This window comes from Lactuca serriola, chromosome 5, assembly GCF_051521515.1.
Source record: "Lactuca serriola cultivar US96UC23 chromosome 5, Lser_US96UC23_V15, whole genome shotgun sequence".
Lineage (NCBI taxonomy): Eukaryota > Viridiplantae > Streptophyta > Magnoliopsida > Asterales > Asteraceae > Lactuca > Lactuca serriola.
In genome coordinates, this window is record NC_136412.1 from 45,743,825 (window position 1) to 45,757,922 (window position 14,098).

The following is a 14,098-nucleotide window of genomic DNA, read 5'->3' on the forward strand; positions in this document are numbered from 1 at the left end:
GGAATACTATTATCTACAATGGAAGGGGATAATTGGTTAGATAGAATTTTGATTTGTAATGAAAAATCGTAGACAGTATATTTATAGGGAAAAATAAATTTGGTTAATGCTGATATCACATAAAGATTTTGGAATGTAATATCATTTCCATACTTAAGATATGTTTTAATTATGGTATGATATCCAAAATAATATCAATATATCATGTCAAATATAAGTACAAAAATAAATAAAATCATACCATATTTAAGATAATATTTACCATATAAAAAACTGTAAATTTGAAAAGCTTGTAGAATAAGGAAATTATATAATAAATATACAATATTTTCATAAATATAGTATGATATCGAAAATAATATCAATATAAGATGTTTAATTTATTTACAAAATATAGGAAAATATAAATTTGGTTAATGCTGATATGACATAAAGATTCTGGAATGTAATATCATTTCCATACTTAAAAGATGTTTTATATATGGAAAGAGTAGCACCTGTGATGTTTTTGGTCAGATTATTGTTCTGATAATGACGGAATCAGACACAGAATTGAGCAGCTCCGACGGTGGACGACAGACTGAGACACAAACTGTAGTTCGACGAACGAATAGTCGCTTTCAACTCCGGGGGCGGCGGTTGCAATCTCTGGTTGTGACACAACACTCAGCAAAGCAGATTGCTGTTTGGAGACACAACGGATATTCGTCTTTAAAAGACACAAAAGTCAGCTAGGGTTTTCTGGTTTGAAGTTTGTTGGTGGTTTATTTTTTGCTAGTTAGCTGTTTTTCCACCAAAGCATCATATTGGTGATATTTAATCTAGGTTTCGTTTTTTCTGGAAGATTGAGATCGTAAATTAAATATTAGATTAGGGTTTTGGTTTTCTAGAGTTTTTAGTTTCCTAAAATTATATATCCTAATCGTATTTGAATTGTAATTGATTTTTTTCAGCAATTTTATGGTTTTTGTATCTATACATAAAATGGTTATGATTCTTTCTTTATATCAATACAAAGTCTTATAAAAAAATCTTATTAATAATTTAATTTTTTTTATAAATATTTTTCTCGTGGTTGCCATAGGTTGTAAAAGATAAACATAACCGGTTTGGAACCAGAACCAGGAACCGGACCACCGATGTCGGTGCCGGTTCTGTTCCCGGTACCGGTTTTTGGTTATTTTTTAAAATAATCTTTTTTCAAAGTAACATTTTTTATAGATGAGTTTATTTGATAATTTTGTGGCTTATCGTGGATAAATAAATGAGAGTATTTTGATAAATAAGTTAATTTTAATTACAAAACATGATGCAAGTTTAATAAATATACATATTTGGTTTTTATGGCATATGCTAATATTTGAATCAACCTTCTTGCATGTGCTATAGCAATCTCGGCTTCACCTTCATTCAATATGCTTTCTTCTTCATCCTTCTTTTCTTCCATATCTCACCTAAAAATATAATTATTTTTTTTAGAATGCATAAAATTTATAAGGTTAGATCAAATATCAAATATGCATACCCTACAATGTCTATGAGAAGAAGAGTAGGTTCAGTGGAAGAAGAAGACTTCTCAACACCTACAAGCTCATATAGGGTATGTCGAACAGCACTTGCATGAGCTTTAGTCTATCATTATTAATTACTTCATTACTCGTTATTATTATAACAAATATAATTAATAGATAAATAAGGTTAATAAAAAAGTCAGAATTAAATTACCTTCTTGTTGTAAAGATCTTTAGAAGACCAAGTCATTATAAGTTCATGCATGCTATATTGCACAGTCAGCATAGACATGACGTCATCTCCATATAAATCTGCAAGGTGTTTAAAAAGAGTGTTTCCTAATCCCTTTTTTTTCAGCTTCAACACTTCGAAATGTTGGAGGAAGTTGTAAATGATCCCCTGAAAGTAAGCAGCTTGAACCCTAAAAAAACAAAATCCTTTTTACTTCAATCATCCAATCTGTTGCCAATTAAAAAAAAAGGTTTTGTTTTATTACCTTGAAAAGAGCAATCCAACAAGCAATCTCTAGGCCTGAGCAGCTTCATCAATAATGACTAAATCAAATGAAATTCCATATAATTTTCTTGATGATGAACCTGTGAGGAATGCTAGGATGAGAAATGAATTTTTAATTACATTTGTCACAACAAGTTGTTGCCTTTTTCCTTATTCTTTTGAAAGAATCCTAAGTTTTTATGGATTTCCCTCTTTGTGTTTTTATCTTTAGCTTTCAACAATTTACTATTTAATTTCTCTAATTTTTTGTAGTATTAGTTGTTCGTGATTTTGGAACACAGCACACGCACACATAGAGAGCACACACAAGACAAACAACAGTCATGCAGAGCAAGAAGTAGGGACAGATACCAGAGAAGCAGACTTATTTGAATCCTACACCCAAATTCTGTATCTGGTTATGTATCTAAATCCCACACCCAAAAGAGAAAATTGATGAGACAATATAATAAAATGTAGAAACTACGTACAAATATGTACATGAAAGATTAGACTGCAATGATGATGTGAGCAACTGTACTCCATAATGTTCCTAAATCCAAGGAAATTAATCTATCAAGAATTATGATTTGTTTGATTGAAAATGGATTTGGAAAAACACAAAAGGGTGTTTGAGTTTGGATTAACCTGTTCTTATTGTGTTGTTGTGATCATTGGTGGCAGAAACTCCATGGATGAGTTCTTGTTCAACTATTACGTATATGATATATATCGAAATCAAAATCAACATGGAGTATAACAGAAACCCAAACACAAAAAGAGGAGAAGAAATTGAAGATCAAACGGAGCAAACCAGTGAGCTTTAAAGAAGATAACCCCAACATGGGAGTTTATGATGCCTATGCCCAGGTGTCAGCTTAACATCATTCTGTTCTTGTACCAGTTCTTCATCAGATGCTTTTGCTGATGCATTTCCAAACCTGTAGATTATATGACACATCTTTTCTTTAAAAAAACATGTGTTTCATATATCGATAGATAAAATAAGAACTTGCCTTTCTATAGAATCGACAATTTACTCCAATGAATTACTAAGGGATGCCAACAATATAAGTTTGTTGTTATCACGAATTAAAGACTCCTGAAACAAGAGATATCTTATCTTATTGTAATCTTCTATAAAACAATAACTTAAATTGTTAAAAGGAATAATAAGACAGATCACAGACCTGTTTGATTGGCCTTAGTTTCATGAGAAGAGCATTGATTTCCAATTCAAACCCATCAGATTCAGCATCAGCAATATGGTTATCTTCATTGGCATGAGTATGAGCAAGTGAAGTTCGGTTCTTGAATGAAATTGGTCATTTAGCGTAGATATCAACAAAAGGTGGAAATGGAAATAATTTGAAGAAATAGCTGCAGGATTTCTTGAAATTATAATTACAAGTAAATTATGCCAAAAATAGAGATTATGGAGAAAGTGAGAAAAAGCAAAACCTGGATAATAAGGCCGAGGCCAAGAAGGAGACTGAAATTCACCAGAATAGTGGGGATCTTCGAGGTTCAGTAACCAAACAAACTCATCTACCTTTTTCGACATATCCGGTAAACCAAGAGCTTCACTCGTCCAATTGATGCCTGCACCAATATTCTTCTTGAGAAAATCGACATCTTTCTTTACAACTTGTACGAAATGCCCAAAGCTTCTCCTAAATAGAGAAAAGAACATTCTTCTAGGTTTTCATAAACTTCCGGTGAATTTGGGTGGGGAGTTGATGGGGAATCGGGAACGAAGGGTGGAAAAGAAACCAATGGTCAAAAATCGTTGATGGTTGACGCGGTGCCCCTCGGGAATTCCTGGGGTTACGCATAGGATCGATTCCATTTCATTATTTAGTAGAACGCATAGGATCGATTCCATGTATAGATGAAATCAATGGGGTTATGCATATCGGCAGAAGGAAGGGGTTAGGGTTCATATCTATTGAGTTTCAGGGGAGCTTATTGTGTTGATTCTTTAGAGAAAAAACATAAGAATGAAATTAGGAATCAATCGTAAGAAGGAAGTTTTATTCGGGAGGCGTGTGTATTTTTTTGTGTCAGGATGATGTCAGCAAAATGATCCTAAGGTGGAGACTAAAGGATGGAAATGCAATCAAAGGTTGATGTTTCTTCATTGAAGAATTTAAGGTTTTGTTTTAGTAATATTTAGAGATACGGAATACTTTTTTTTGTGGGTGGAGAATTAAATATATATATATATAGTTCTCTAATTTTTTTTATTTGAATTAATTAAATCGCTTGGAACCTATACTTGTTTACTTTAAACTTTTTTTATTTCGATTACCTTATAATTTGATAACTAGAAAATCTAACATAATAAAGTTACTCATTTCAAACACTTTTAACTATCAAGCAAATAAAGACCTTACTATACAAAACTAATTAAACCAACAAAATTATTTCAAATTAATAATTTTGTTCGGTCTAGACTCAACCATACACAACTTTCAACCAAATTATTTCAATTTAATAATTTTGTTCGGTCTAGACTCAACCATACACAACTTTCATGATTGCCTACCACCTCAATATTCCACTTTCTCCACTAAATTTCCATATTTGCTCCAAGATCCAGAGTGCTTTCTACCTAACAGGCGTATAGTATGAAAAGCTATAACCAAATATTAATTTGTTATAAAAAAATACTTGTCTAGTATACGTACTCTTTAGCCTGTTTCATTTTATGTTAGTTTATCTTAATAACGTGACTCACAATATGAAATGTTTCATTTTACGTAACTTTATATATCACGACATGTAGGGGTGGTTCTTATTGGTGTCCCGTAGTGACACCGGTAACGTCTGACTTCTATATACATAATATACATAATGTAAAAAATTTTAATTTTTTTATACTATTGTGCCACTTATAAATTAAACAAAATGTGCAACTAAGTAATAGAAAATATGCCACCATTTGGTTTTTTTTTTTTCACCTAATATGAAATCTCACGTCTGTCTCTATTGACATGACTCACTTCCTAGACCAAAAAGAAGATTAAAACAAAAACGAAGATTAAAACATAATCGTCATCATTATCTAATATTGCTACCAATGTTCAGACTCCAACCTCAACAACTTGGTGACATACATTGGTAGATTCTTATATTTTGAATCATTGTACTAGCTAGCTAGATACATATTTAACGTATAAATATATACGTATTAGTAGCATGAATTGTATAATTGTAGGTAGTTAGGTAGTAGTTTACTTAGCCTGATTTTGTCGTACGTATCATTAACTAAATAAAACTCTAGTAGCTAGCTAGTACTCTATTTATGTTGCTTCTAGTTTCATATGTCGTTTGAAATATGATCTTGTCCCTTGCTATGGCCTTGGCGTGTGGCGGTTGTTTGCACCAGATCCTGGATAATCGTTCACTTCAAGATTCATTCTTTCGGTTATATCATTGCTCTCACTGATCTCCCAACTTTCCTTTACCGATGGGATATAGCCTGAAACTTTGTGAAGTGATCGTTCATCCATGAGGTTTCTTGTTCCTGTGATATATAAGTGATAACAAATGCATTATAAAACGAACGTTTAAAGATCTCAATCATCAAGAACGTACACAAAAGTTAATTAGAAATAATTCGTACACTGCAATATAGTGAGCTTTTTGGGTTTCAACTTTCGACTCAACAGATTTCCAACAATTAAATAAACTGTGTGTTTTTCATATCAGATTATTTCTCAGACACACACCAAACCTAAGAAGTTCAATACGATAACGTATATATAATATATATAACCTCCAGGGTTTAAACTCTGAAACAAATTCAATTAGTAAATAAACCATGACACCATGTACACTTTTATTGTATCAGATTATCATAATAAACTTGAGGTTGGATGTTTTGTGTGACTGAATGTTTTTACAAAAAAAAAAAAAAAAAAAAAAAAAAAAAAAAAAAAAAAAAAAAAACTGCATGCAATTTCGCAACAGATTAAGGGAACCAATAGAGGGCAGAAAGGATGATTACTTGAGATCGGAACAGCAATGGAAGTAGGGGAAAGGAAAAGAAGAAGAAGAAGAATAGTTGCTGAAACAGGAAGACAACTGGTGACTGCTGCCATGGGTGCGCATAAAATACACACAGTGACACACTTTTGTAGGTGTAAAGTGTAAATCAATTGTGTTGGAGATAAGTGCATCTCCCATTTCCTTTATATACTACTCTACTTACTTTAGCCCATGCTCATTTGATGACAGCAAACATGAAAAGTAAATAAATAAATAAAAGAAAATTATTTTAAGTTGTCTTGGAAAACATAAAAGCGGAATCGAATTATAAATTTTTTAACGAGATATCTGTTATGAAAAATTATCGTAAATTTATTTATTTAATTTTCTTGGTAATTTATCTTCTTAAACCATATTAAACGTTTATTACTAATAATTAGATTTTTTTTTCTGAGTTTACATAAGTGGTAGCACGCACCAACACTGTTTTTTCAGTGATGTTGCGTGTAGCATTCACATCACCTTAAGTCAACGAATTGACATCTATGTTTCCCATTAAATTACTGCATATAAAAGTAGTATAAAGTATAAAGAAACTTATTCTTTTCTTTCCGGTAATACATTTAACAAAAATTAGTAATAGGATCTATTTGAAAGTTTCTAACTACTACCTAGTGTTTATTTTTTGTTTGCAGATCTGCGTGATATTTTTTGTCTGCGCCGTGCAGACCACGCACAACCATTATTAACTTTCGCAGACTGTTTGTTTTTTTGAAGACTGCAGACCTAAAAGTGTATGTGCGCCATTTTCTTGGCGCAGATGTGGACCAGAGTTTTCTAACATCTTCAGACATCTTCTAGCCTAAAAAAATATATATATCTTTATTTTTTTTAAGTTTTTTTTTTAATTTATATTTTTTCCAACTTTATTAATGATAAACAATTTGAAAAAAAAATTACAAAACTTACAAAAAAAACGTTTCTAGCCTAAAAAAACATATATATCTTAAATTTTTTTAAAGTTTTTTTTTTGAAAAAACATCATAAATGGTCCCTGTGGTTACCTAAAATCTGAAGTTTAGTCCCCGTGGTTTAAAAACCTCATAGATGGTCTCTGTGTTTTCAAAACTTTTGACGATTGGTCCTTATTGTTAATTCTGTTAAGTTTTGTCTGTTAACTGAATGGTATTTTCGTCATTTCACTACCATAGGGACCACTTATGATGTTTTCTTTTATTTTTAAAAAATGAAATATTGTGCACAAAGTCCCTCTCTCTCTCTCTTTATCTCTCTCTCTCTCTCTCACTCTCTCTCTCTTCCTTTTTTTTTTCTTGATTGCTGTCAAAGAAACCACAGGAGTGGTTGCTGATTCCGGCAATATCAAATGGGGCAACAACCCTTGTTCTCATCTTCTTCCTCTTGTTAACCAGAGTTGCTAACACACACATTTGATTGTCGAGAAACACCACCCAATCACCTCCGAACCATTTTCTGCCCTCGTTCATTTCTTCTTCTCCGATCAACAGAGAATCGGAAAACCCGCTCCCTTCTTTCCCTTCGTGTCGTGTTGTCGAACCAGAAAAGGGAACTACTAAGGAAACTGTTGGAACAACCCCCTAGTTGCAATAGTCGATGGTTGCTCCTTTGTTTTAGTTCTTATTCCTTCTTCAATACTTAGGGATTTCAAATGCAATAGCTTGTAGCATTAACACATCAACATCAGTTATGGAGCTTCGGTTCTAAATGCCAAACCCTAAATTCTACCCAATTAGAAATTGAAGTTCTGATTCCGAAATATTATATCTTCCATGAAGTTCACTCCATATGTTTATAGATGTAACAAATTGAGGGTTTTTAGCCAACCCAAAAACAGAAAAAAAGGAAGGAAGAACAAATTCATTTTCTACACTATAGACACTCATATAATTAGAATTTGAAGTGTCTTGAAATTTAATTATCTTATGGTTTTCAGCTTTGATTTTGCGAACTGGAGTCAATGAAAACATGGAGAAAGGTGGTGAACAGGGGCTGGATTGATGGTCGGAAACAGGGAGAGCGATGAAGGGTAGATTGATTTACCATAGATTAGAACCTAGGTCTTGGGTAGGACGATTATTCGAGAATGGTGATATGAGGGTCAAATTTCACTATGCTGATTATGGTTTAAAAGAGCATTGACACAAGAGAGAGAGAGAGAGAGAGAGAGAGGTTTTACATATAAAATAATTATATTTAGTTTTTTCTTTTTAAAAAAATATAAAAAAACATCATAACTGGTCCCTGTAGTAGTGAAAAGAAGAAAATGTCCTTCAGTTAACGGACAAACTTAATAGAGTTAGCAATAAGGACCAATCGTCAAAAGTTTTGAAAACGCGTGGACCATCTATAAGGTTTTTAAACCACAGGGACTAAACTTCAGATTCTGGGTAACCACAAGGACCATTTATGATGTTTTGTAACGACCCAATTTTTACAAAGAAATTTTTCATTTTTAATTAATCAAACAATTCCCATCATCCATAGACTTCCAAACCATTTTTTTTCCAATTCACAATTATTACAATTTCAGTGTACTTTTGAAACATCAGAGAGTCCCCAAACACACAAAAAGAGAGGTAGAGTGCACGCCACGTCATCATGCCTTGCCTTTGCCCTTAGGTTCTGAAGTACCTGAAATAATCAACAACCTCTAAGCGAAATGCTTAGTGAGTTTCCCAGAGCATACCACATACACACACAAACCACATATCATGTATCCTGTTAGCTATAAAAGCTACACACATATGACATAAGCCATGAATACATGAAACTTGTGAGAATGCCATGGGCTACCCCACATGGTCTTTTCCTAGGACTGTCATGGGCTCCCCTACATGGCCTTACATCCAATGCCATGGGCTACCCTACATGGTCTTCACCTAGGACTGCCATGGGCTACCCCACATGGTCTTACATCCAATGCCACGGGCTTCCCCCGGGGTCTTCATAGAAAACATGCAATCACATAACAAAACACAGAAAGTCCAACACATATATCATAATCGCATAATGGGCCAGCCTTTGGTGCCTTAGACCCAAAGGTATGGTGAGAAGACTCACCTGTAACGAATGCTGAACTGACACTTTGCGACCAAATATACCCCACAGGCTGCTCCACGCAATTGCCTAAAAAGTGACATACAATATCCAGTCATTTCCCCAAAGTCCATCCTGGTCAACTACAGCCAAGAGCAAGTCAACAGTCCATGTTGACCCTAACTCGCCGAGTACAACTAGTGACTCGCCGAGTTTCCCGGGATAACATCTACTCGCCGAGTCATCGAGGTGACTCGTCGAGTTCATACGGTCTTGATTGATAATCTAAGGTCATTCGTCGAGTTTCCTTGCTTGCCACTCGACACGTCTACGAACATCCAACAATTGGGGGAATCTTACTCGACTCGTCGAGTTGTTCCTTCAACTCGTCGAGTTCTAGGTAATCTTCATCCGGCTCGCCGAGTTGTTCATCCAACCTGTCAAGTTCATAGCAATATTCATCGGGCTCGCCGAGTTATTCATCCAACTCGTCGAGTCCATGCCTGCCTTCATATGACTCGCCAAGTCTCCCCCTACGACTCGCCGAGTCCTATCAGATCTCAAGCCATACAGACTCTTTTGAGCCATGCAATGCTTCCAAACTACAGATCTAGGCTCTTGAGGCATGCTTTCCACGTAAAGTTGCAAACTCTACGTGCATGCAAGGCTTTAAGGCCCTAAAATAGCAAATCTAAGCTTGGAATGGAGTCATACACTTGAGGGGAGGCACATGCTAAGCTCAACTGATAACTTTATGCATGTCAAGGCCAAAAGGGGTTCAGATCTGAAGTTACAACTTCAGATCTTGGCTTAAACACAAAATCCCTTTCTTAGAATCCATGCACAAGAGGGTTTTGGGTGGAAATTAGCCAAAGAACAACGTAATACCTTCAGAAATTGCTCCACATAAGTAGATCTAGAATCACCACGAGTCCTTTGCTTCCTCTAGCTTGTTTCCTCAAGTGATTCCTTCACCAAATCCCTCCTTCAAGCTTAAAATCACCAAGAAACACACTCACTCTTGAAACATGGTTTTTGGGAGGTAAAGAGCTGTAAAGGGGAGGCCAAGGGAGGCTAATGACCCTTTAAATAGGGTGCAGGGCCCCGAAATCTAGGGTTTCATCTACCAGCATCTACTCGTCGAGTCCCGAAATCTAGGGTTTCATTAAACTTCGCGGACAAACCCGCTACTACTCGACGAGTAGGGAGGCCAACTCGCCGAGTAGGTTCTCAAAAACCAAACCAAAATATCATCATTAAAACCGAGGATCAGGGTGTTACAACTCTCCCCCACTTGAATTAGGCTTCGTCCTCGAAGCCTGCTGGTCCAAACAACTCTGGATAGAAACCTCGCATTTTATCTTCAGATTCCCAGGTCCATTCGGAACCCCTTCGATGCTGCCATTGCACCTTTACCAACTTCACTTCTTTATTACGGATCTTCTTCATCTTCCTGTCTAGGATCGCAACTGGTTTCTCGAGATAATTCAGACTCCCATCCAATTGAATGTCGTCCAAGGATATGCCTAAAGACTCGTCGGCAACACACTTCCGGAGCTGAGACACATGGAAGGTGTTGTGAATCCGACTAAGCTCCTCCGGGAGCTCTAAACGATATGCCACCTTTCCCACCCGGGCTATGACCCTGAACGGACCTATGAACCGAGGTCCCAATTTTCCCCTCTTGCGGAACCGGATAATCCCTTTCCAAGGTGACACCTTTAGTAAGACAACGTCTCCTTCCTGAAATTCGAGGTCTGACCGTCGTCGGTCCGCATAACTCTTCTGGCGACTCTGTGCGACTCGCAATCGGTCACGCACCTGTTGAATCAGTCCGGTGGTCTCGAGTACCACCTCCATGCTCCCAAAACCCGATGCCCAACCTCATCCCAGCACACTAGGGTCCTGCACCTCCGTCCATATAACATCTCAAATGGTGCTCGGTCAATACTGGCATGATAATTGTTATTGTACGAAAACTCTGCCAGTGGGAGGTATGTATCCCAACTCCCTCCAAAATCCAGCACAGATGCCCGCAGCATATCCTCCTGTGTCTAGATCGTCCTCTCACTTTGGCCATCGGTCTCGGGGTGATATGCTGTACTAAAATGTAGTTGGGTACCTAGTTCCTCGTGGAACTTCTTCCAAAACATGGATGTAAACCGAACATCCCTATCTGAAACCACTGATATCGGCACTCCATGCCTAGCCACCACCTCTCGAACATAAATGTCCGCCAACTTCTCTGCAGATATACTCTCGGAGATCCGAATGAAGTGGGCACTCTTCGTCAGTCTATCCACAATCACCCAAATGGCATCTACTCCTCTTGCTGTCTGCGGTAGCTTCGTGATGAAGTCCATAGTGATCTCTTCCCACTTCCACATGGGAATGGGTAATGGCTGAACCCTTCCATGAGGTCGCTGGTGCTCGGCCTTGACCTTCCTGCAGTTCAAGCATCGCTCCACATACCCGACGATCTCCCGCTTCATGCAAGGCCACCAATAGCTCATCCTCAAATCCTTATACATTTTTGTTGCACCTGGGTGGATAGAAAATTTGGACTTATGTGCCTCCTCTAACAATCTCTACCTCACTCCCCCTGACATCGACACCCATACTCGGCCACACTGCGTCAACAAGCCGCGATTATCCTTAACAAACAAAGGATACTGCCCCCAAATTCATTCCAATTTCCAGTTCTCTTTCTTCACCCCCTCGACCTAAGCCTCTCGAATCATGTCTATCAAGGGTGGACTTATTGTCACCCTCATACAAATACCCCTGATCGGCGACCCTGTTGCTTTGCGACTCAATGCATCAGCCACCACATTGGCCTTCTCTGGATGGTATAGGATCTCGCAGTCATAGTCCTTTAGCACGTCCAACCATCTCCTCTGTCGCATATTCAGGTTCTGCTGGTCCATCAAATACTTCAGACTCTTGTGATTGGTATGCACAACGAATTTCACCCCATATAAATAGTGCCTCCAAATCTTGAGGGGAAAAACCACTGCCCCCAACTCCAGGTCATGTGTGGGGTAATTTTCCTCGTGAGGCTTCAACTACCTCGAGGCATACGCGATCACGCGTCCCCTCTGCATCAGTACCGCACCCAGTCCTGAAATCGATGCATCACAATATACCACAAAGTCGTCCAATCCCTCGGGCAATACTTGGATCAGAGCCTCACATAACCTCTGCTTCAGGGTCTCAAAAGCCCTCTGGTGATCCTCACTCCATGGATAAGCCACATTCTTATTGGTCAAACGGGTCAATGGCACCACAGTCTTGGAGAAATCTTGGATAAATCTCCGATAATAACCCGCTAAGCCCAAGAAACTACGAATCTCCAAGGCATTCCTCGGTACTTCCCATCGCATCACAGCCTCCACCTTCGCTGGATCAACCGAAATACCCTCTTGATTGATGACATGACCCAAAAACTGTACTTCCCGCAACAAAAGTCACACTTGGAGAACTTCGCATACAGCTTCTCCATCCTCAAGGTCTCCAGCACCTCTCTCAAATGCTGCTCATGCTATTCCCTGGTCTTGGAGTATACCAGGATATCATCAATAAAAACGATCACTGATTGATCCAACATAAGCCTGCATACCCGGTTCATGAGATCCATGAACGTGGCCGGAGCATTGGTGAGCCCGAATGGCATCACCACGAACTCGTAATGCCCATAACGAGTCATGAAAGCTGTCTTCGGTATATCCTCATCCCGAATCCTCATCTGATGATACCCTGACCGAAGATCAATCTTAGATAACCGCGATGCTCCCTGAAGCTAATCAAACAGGTCGTCAATCCTAGGCAAAGGATAACGGTTCTTCACCGTCAGCTTATACAGTTCTCTGTAATCGATGCACATCCTGTGCGACCCGTCCTTCTTTCTCACAAAAAGGTTCGGAGCTCCCCAAGAAGAACTACTCGGACGGATGAACCCTCGGTCTAGTAGCTCTTGAAGCTGTACAGATAATTCCTGCATCTCGGGTGGCGCCAACCGATATGGTGCCTTTGCTATCGGGGCGACACCGGGTACCAGGTCAATATGAAACTCCACCTGCTCTCCGGAGGCACTTCGGGTAATTCTTCGGGAAAGATGTCCTGAAAATCCCGCACCACTGGTACACTATTGATATCCGTCACTGCCTCCACTCGCGTATCTGAAACATAGGCCAAAAATCCCATGCAGCCCTGCTGCAGAAACCTCCTCGCCCTCGCAGCTGAACAAAGGGTCGGGCCCTGCGGGGTTCTCACGTTGTGGATAACTAGTTCTCCCCCCCCCTTGGGGTTCAAACCCAGACTATGTAACACCCGAATTTCCAGGTATATTATTTATTCCTTTTATTTTTGGAGATTAAGAGGAGACTCGACGAGTTGGTGTTTAGACTCGCCGAGTATGGTCGCAGATTTGTATCCGAGTTCACAGCCGGACTCGACAAGTTCATGAGTGGACTCGGCGAGTCCACGCTGTTTAATGAAACCCTAATTTCATGGGTTTGGGACCTATTTAAAGGCCCTTAGGGCCGTCATTTGCGGCTACCAAACCACAGAGAGAAACCCTAAGAGATCTAGAGCGTTTGTGAGGAATGAGAGGCCATTCTTGATCTTTTGTTGGTGTATTTGCAAGAAAGAGGTGACCAAGACAAGAGGAGGCTGAAGGAGGTGCGATTTTGGTGACTTCAGAGTTCATAAACTTCACATTGAGGTATTTATTCGGACCTTCTTTAGTTTTAGTGTTGATTCTTAGAGTTAGGGTTTTCTAACCCCCTTTAGAGGATTGATAAGTGGAGCAATTAGTCCCTTCTCGAGTCTATGCTTTGGATCTGGACACAAAGAGGTCCAGAGACCTTAAACCTTGGAGCTTTATGAGTTATTTTGGGATCCATGAGCTTCGGATGTCATTTTTGATGGGTTTTGGTTATAAGACATCCTATGTGCTCATACAAACCCTAATGCTTGGATCTAGGTTTCTCTATTGTACATGCGTTGAATCCAAGACTATAAA

The 14,098-nt window shown here is 38.3% G+C and overlaps 1 long non-coding RNA gene across 3 annotated transcripts; it reads right to left on the minus strand.

The window, feature by feature from the left end:
• Positions 1-1,257: 1,257 nt before the first annotated feature.
• On the minus strand, positions 1,258-6,177 carry LOC145052398 (uncharacterized). Of its 3 annotated transcripts, XR_013684054.1 has the most exons (11): positions 6,020-6,177; positions 3,469-5,536; positions 3,198-3,387; positions 3,024-3,109; positions 2,822-2,948; positions 2,656-2,718; positions 2,499-2,560; positions 2,009-2,108; positions 1,726-1,933; positions 1,526-1,632; positions 1,258-1,454 (listed from the first exon to the last, which is right to left on the minus strand). It is a non-coding gene; the product is annotated as an uncharacterized LOC145052398 (long non-coding RNA). The 3 variants fall into 3 exon arrangements; XR_013684055.1 differs by lacking the exon at positions 2,499-2,560; XR_013684056.1 differs by lacking the exon at positions 1,526-1,632.
• Positions 6,178-14,098: the final 7,921 nt, after the last annotated feature.